Raw genomic sequence first — 6,598 nt, forward strand, 5'->3', positions numbered from 1 at the left:
GAAAGAAGAATATTTATAGCAATATTTTGCTGTTAGAAATTGCTACTACTAGAAATTGCAGACGGCCAAAGATTACGGATTAATCTGAAGAAAGAGCCGCATCCTGGCAGGGTAGGGTTGGTGAGCACCATACAAATTACTCAGTTTTAAGCTGCTTTAGTGATCAGAGAATAAACTGCTGGGCTTAGAGAGAGAATTGGTAGCCACTTAGTGCGCAGGATATTCACTGTGTTTCTCCTTAGTTTCTAATTTTGCAAATGATGTGAGCACAGGCCTGGAATGCTGGAAAGGTATTTACTAATACACCGATGATTGTGGAAGTGCTGGCTACCCTGGTCACAAATGTCTGTCTTTGGGAAAGACCAACATTTAAAGCCATATAAAGGCATCTCAGTGAGTATTTGAATTGTCAAGGCATTGAGCAACAGTATCTCCCACTTGTGAAGAAAGAGCAAGAGCCACCAGTAGTGGCTGTTTTCAGCTACAAAATCATATTTTTATGGAAAATAAGAGCCAATCAGCAATTTCCAGTTCTTCTCATTTTTAAAATATGGCTATATCTTGACATTCCAACCTTTCCATGGCTGAAAATTAGCTTGAGCTATACTTTCTGCCACTCTCAAAACTGTGTAGTTCTGAATGGGCTGTCAGTGAACACCTACGTTTTCCCCACCAGCAAACAAAACTGTTGCTATCTTATCTTGTGGCACACATGTTGGTCATTGACTGTGGGCATAGCGGCCACAGACCCTCTGATCCCTTTCTCTCTTTTGCTCCATCCTTGTCTTGCACCAGCTCTGCTGTATCACCATCTTTGCCTTCTCATCTCAGCCTTCCTCCCTTGTCCCATGGTGTCTGTCCAGACAGCGCTCTCGTTTCTTCTCTTCTCTCGCCTCTCCCTCTCCAGCCTGTCCCTGCCTTGGGTGACCATTTCTTCTGGGTTGCCCTGGACCAGCAGCAGGGTCCAAAGGAGCAGAGGAGAAACTAGCTGAAGAAAACCACCTTGGTCGGCCCCAGACTAGCACAGAATCACTGAAGGCAGGATCTTTGAAACACCGAGCTGTGAAGCTCTATCAAGACCAAATGGATCTTGCTCAGGCCTGTACCTCAGCCAGGCTGAGGTGGATTTCCAGAGTGGCTTAAGCACTCCTCCTGCCAAATTTCAAGCTTTTCCTCCAAAGTATGGGGCCTTTGGGACTGTCTAAAGAAGAGGTTGCCTTTTTTTTTCTTTACAAGTGTGAGGGAAACAGCACATTTTTTCTTATACTTGTTGAAGAACCATTTTGGCTGAAATTTTTATACGCACTCAGTCTGAGGCAATTCTTGATACACACACACGCGCATCACACGTATCCAGCCTTCGGCAGACACCTGCCGTGGAAAATGTGACTCCTGGTGGCTCAAGTCTGACAGTGGCATCAGCAATGGAAAATGTGGTCTAATAGTGAGAATTATCAGGCAGCATTTAACAGGTGAGTTTTCCCAACACCACCGTAAATTATCCCTTCACTGAAAAGCTTTTGAAAGATTCAACAAACTTATTTGTCCTTTGCAGTAATTTTCCTCTTAAAAACCTTTGGCATGCACTTGTTCATATAAAATAACGATTTGCGGAAATAGAGGAAGTTAAAATCCCACCCATCCTTTTCTCTCCTGGTTTATTTATTTTCCATGTGAGATTAATGAGTTTCCTGCAACAGGGCTAGATCTGCTCACAATTGTGCAGATAAGTTAATATTTATTTCCTTTTCCAAAGGCGAGCAGACACCTTCGTGTTCCCTGGTTTTTAAAAGCGGAGATTAGTGTGCAGTATGTCAAACGATACTAAAATCAACCGTCCTAAATTATAAAACGCTAGTTTTACATTGACTGCTGTAGTTAAGCAGACTGGTAAATCAGGCTGAGCTGCACTGGTGGATGCTGACATGGAAGCTTAATTAAACTGACTTAATTTATTCTGCCAGAGGATACTTTGGAAAGAACGCATCTGCTTCTTTGAAGGACTTTCTTTAGTTTAGCGCCTGCCTCGTGTCAGGCTCAACTGCTGTGTGCAGTGAAGCTCACGGCGGCCAGTTTCCTACGGATTTCTCTCCCACGTCCCGCTTACCCTCCCAGTTCCTTCCTGCATCCCGGTGCCATCGCCCCTTCCTGCAGCATCCCCAGGTGCCTGGGGGTCCCCTCTGGCAGAGCTCCCGTCCCGGTGCAGCTGCGGGGGCCGGAGCCCCCTCTCCAGCGGGCACAGTTGTGGTTGCTCTGCCTGCTGGGGAGGCCGGGCATTCATGTCTCCCCTATACAACCACCAGGTTTCACTTCTGGACTTGCTCTGCCACGTGCCAGACAAATGGCGGCTGGCAGGAGGAAAGCTGGGGAGGAGATGTGACGGGCAGACAGTGTGAACATGCACGCTACATTTCCTAGGGAAACCAGGTTAAAAAGGAGCTCTTTATTGTGAGGGCATTATGTGAAAGAATTATACATGAGAAATGCTGTGTGTGACTTGGTTCAAGAGCCAACAGATATTTATACTGTTATTTAACCTCTCCTTCTTCCAGGGTCAGCCTCGGCGCATCACTTACAGCTCCTTCCTCTCTCTCTCTGGTCAAGTCCCCCTTAATAACCCAGAGGAGAAAAATCCTTTTTTTCTTCATGATTTTAAATTTTCTGTTTTAAAAGGTAAACTGGACAAGCAATATGAAAAAGTTGCAGCTGTCTCAGGCCCCTGAGTTTCTAACTCCCTGCTGCTGGAAGTGTGAATCGGGGCAGTGCTGCGGCAGTCGGTGGAGCTGTGCCAGTGTAAACGAGGGGAACTATTCCAACCATGTGTGCAAACTCCACCAGAGCTTTACTCACCTTCTGAAACCGACGAGCTGAAAGTTCATTCCCGTTTCACTTATCTGCCAAGGTTGAAGTTCAGTAATTCATACTTTTACCATAATAAATAATGAAACAGCTATAACAGGGTAGGGAAGGCTTTGATTAGGCATTTTATACCAAGTACAAGAAGAACATCGAACCTAGTGCTCAGGAACTGGCAGCTACGAGAAGCAGGAATGTCTTGGTTCAAACATGTCTGTACTTTAAAAAAAAAAAAAAAGAAAAAGAAACCTGGAGAGTTTCTTTCCTATGACTTTACAGGCAGTACAATAACCCTGGCACTTCAATAAGGGAGCTGTCATAGATAGAGCTTTCATTGTCTGTTCTCCCACTGCCATAGATAAAGAATAAATGAGCCTCTGACTCACAGCGCCAGAGCAACACGTCCCTTATCTGACACCCCAGTCTCCGCTGGAATGAATTTTTCAAGACACATGCTAACTGCAATTGAGAATTTAAGAGCAAATAACAGGCAGGCAGTGTTATTGCTACGTTACCTGTATACCTCACACTTCAGAAGCCTGAGTTGGAAAAGCAGACCTGCTGTTCTGAGCAGCGTGAGCCGTGAATGTTGTATTATACACCTCACAGAGAGCATCCTGCCTGTTCAGAGGGCTGCCTGGCTCTCAGCCCTTCTGCTCCATTAGAGGCAGGGGGAATTTTGGAGCCAGCACTTTGCACCTCTCTGAAAAGGGGCCCCTCCCTCCTCCCTCAGAAACAACAGGCAGGAGGAAGTTAGAGAAGGAGGACAACTCATTGCCCACTTGCCATTTTCAAAGAAAATAAAGCATAGATGATCACAGAAGTTCAAAGAGAGGACTGTAACATCTTTCAGAAGTGCCCTAAGGCTCCCAGGGAGAATAAGGTCTGACAGGGTTCATAGTTTTATAAAGTCAGGCAGGGAGTAAAAAAGAGGAAAGCCGGTCCTACCCTCCTTTTCTTTTTTCCACACTCATCAATAGCACACGATTGAGAACTAATGGAGTGGCTTAAGAATGCTGCTGCCACAAAGGTACAGGCTAGGAGAGAATTTCTCATTGAGAAAGTATGTTTTTTACAAGAAATACACCATCCAAATTCTGGAGATGCGACAGTGATCTATGAAGGAGGTTATAAGTATTTTCCCCTTAACAAGCCATTTTGATTTTTTATCCTTAATTGCAGTCCTTTTGGAGATAAGTTCTCAGGCATTTTATTTTTAAGATTTGAAAGTTGCAAACGAAAACCCACGTGACCTAGAAACTCTTATTTGCTGGTTTTACAACTGGCCTCAACCTTGGCTTTTAGTAACCTGAAAATTTTGACTAACAGTTCTTGAAACTGAGATAACGATGGGCTGTGAGGGATTGACATGCTGCAGCACTGCATCTGCAGAGCCCACAAGGAACAGGAGGGGGACACGGTCAGTGAAAAATGAACTCTTAGCTCAGGGGTTTCTGAACTCTGGTCACCGAAGGCCATGGAAATATACCTTATATATTTTTATGGTTCCCATACCTCTTTTGCTTTGAGATTACACTCCCAGCTAAGTGCCTAATTTGTGGACTACAGACTCTGGCTCCATTATGTTTCCTCTCCTTCTAGCAATGTCACTCTTGGACTTGCACTGACCTAGCTTAAAAAAAGAGATGGACTTTGTTCCCTTCCCACATAATTTTGTAGCCTACTAACTTACTTTCATTGGAACTATTGATTTAATTTTTTTCGGCTGAGAAGGGAATTAAAGTGGTCTCTTATTTCCAGAGCAAGAGCCCTAACCTCTAGGCTGTTATGCAAACAGAAGAAGGTAGTCCCTGCTGCATTTTGAAATGCAAGTGGCCATGGTTGCTGCTATCTTAGATGGGAAGAAGACATGGAGCTGCTCAGTTCAGCAAGGTGGCTGCATCTCTGGACAAGTGTGGTAATACAAGTTGGGATACAAATGATGCTCAGGTGCCCATAAACTCAGGCACATAAACAGGGCTTTTTGTGATTGTTCTCTTGGGCTGAGCCATCACAAATTCTCCCAGGGTTTGCTTTAGGCATGTAGAGCTTTTTCCTGGACCTCTCCCCCTGAGGTTGTCCTGCCTTCCAGATAGTGAGTGTGAGAGCCCTCTCTGCCACCACAAACAAAACTGCGTAGTTCTGCAGCAAGGCCTTTCTCTGCAACTTTCCTCATGCCAAAGCTCAAGGCTGGATACCTGGTCTGGTGTGACCAGCTGATGATAGTGGTGCAGGTAGCAGGTCTTTCCACATTTCCCACCACCAGATTTAGAGACTTCTCCGAAACAGATGTAAACATTCATTCCCCCTAGAACAGCCTCTAGGAAGAAGGGCCCAGAGAGGCTTTTTGTCCCTGAAAGGACAAACCTGAAAGTACCTTATGGGGATGGAAAGTAATTGTGAAGGTAGCTCGACCACTGCATGGGATTCCTGGCATCAAAAGCTTCCCTGGGTCCTCTGAATGCTGGAGGTTGGGCTCTTATACCTTTGTGTCCTTGATCTTTACAGACAAGCAGAAAAGGGAATTTTCAAATGAGAATTTGTGAAGTTTTTCATCCTTTCTAGATCTGTGGCAAAGTATACCAACTTTCATGCAAGGAAGGTTTTATCTTATGTTCACTAGGCAAAAGTATTCATAAGGATATATGATAAGATCATTACGGTGTGTAGGTTGGCAGGTTTATAGATATAAAACATTGGCAAGCAAGAGCTAAAGGAGAACTTTAGTGTGAAATATGAAATTGATTTGGCATTCCCTGTGTCCTCAGGTCCCCCTAGATATGTTTTATACTTACTGTCACAGATTCATCCCACAAGAGCAGAAAAGAAAAAGTTAGGGTGGAAACTACGCAAGTGGAAAGAACATTATCATTGCACAGAAGTGACCATGAAAAGAGAAAAAAAAAACCTGTTCCTTTCAATAGTTGCTTCTTCAAAGGTGCTGCTGTAGAAGTAAAACACTTTTAACAGAAATTTGGTAATTGCCAATATCCCTTGAAGGTCTTTTCCACTAGCTTCAAAGTTAAGAAGTAAATTAAAGACTCGTACTTGTCATGAGCTGACATTTGTCATGAGCCCATTTGTCACGAACAGGCTGGAGCTCCATAGAAAGTTGTTCAAGCATGGCTACACACTGAGCTGCAAGAGCCTTCATAATCAGCCAGGAGAGACGGACAGTCCTGGCAGTTCACTGAAGCTGGTTTCTGGTGAATGTTCAGCCCCTCGCCGCCCCGCTTCCCTGGCGAGGTGCAGGGCACGACACCATACCTGCTGTTGGAAGACATGTCTCCCTCCTTCTAGCCACCTTTGTCATTTCCTTCATGGTCGCGCTCATCATCAAAACGTTATTCATCAGAGTCGGTCACACCCTCAAAACACCAAACTTCTCATTTGTAGAAAAGTGAAATACCAGCGGAATTTACCTTTTTGTAAAGAAAACAAGGACTTACACAAAGCAGGAGCTAAATGGGATTTAGCTTACACGTGGCCCTTACGCAGGTTCCTGTACCGCAACAAGTTTTGCTCCCGGTGCAATGTACAGTTGCAGGCTCTACACTGACACTACCACTGACCAAAATGTGCTTAGTAGCTTTTGCCAGTGGGCAGTCTGCTTCACAGGCTTAGAAACAGAAAGAAATATTTCCCTTTCTTAGCTGCTGTCATAGTTTTTCCTGACTTAGGGAATGAAGAGAAGATAAGTTCTGCAGTTGTTACGAGCAAACACTGACCACTTCCTCTTTCT

The sequence above is a fragment of the Calonectris borealis genome, chromosome 2 (genome assembly GCF_964195595.1).
Source record: "Calonectris borealis chromosome 2, bCalBor7.hap1.2, whole genome shotgun sequence".
NCBI lineage: Eukaryota > Metazoa > Chordata > Aves > Procellariiformes > Procellariidae > Calonectris > Calonectris borealis.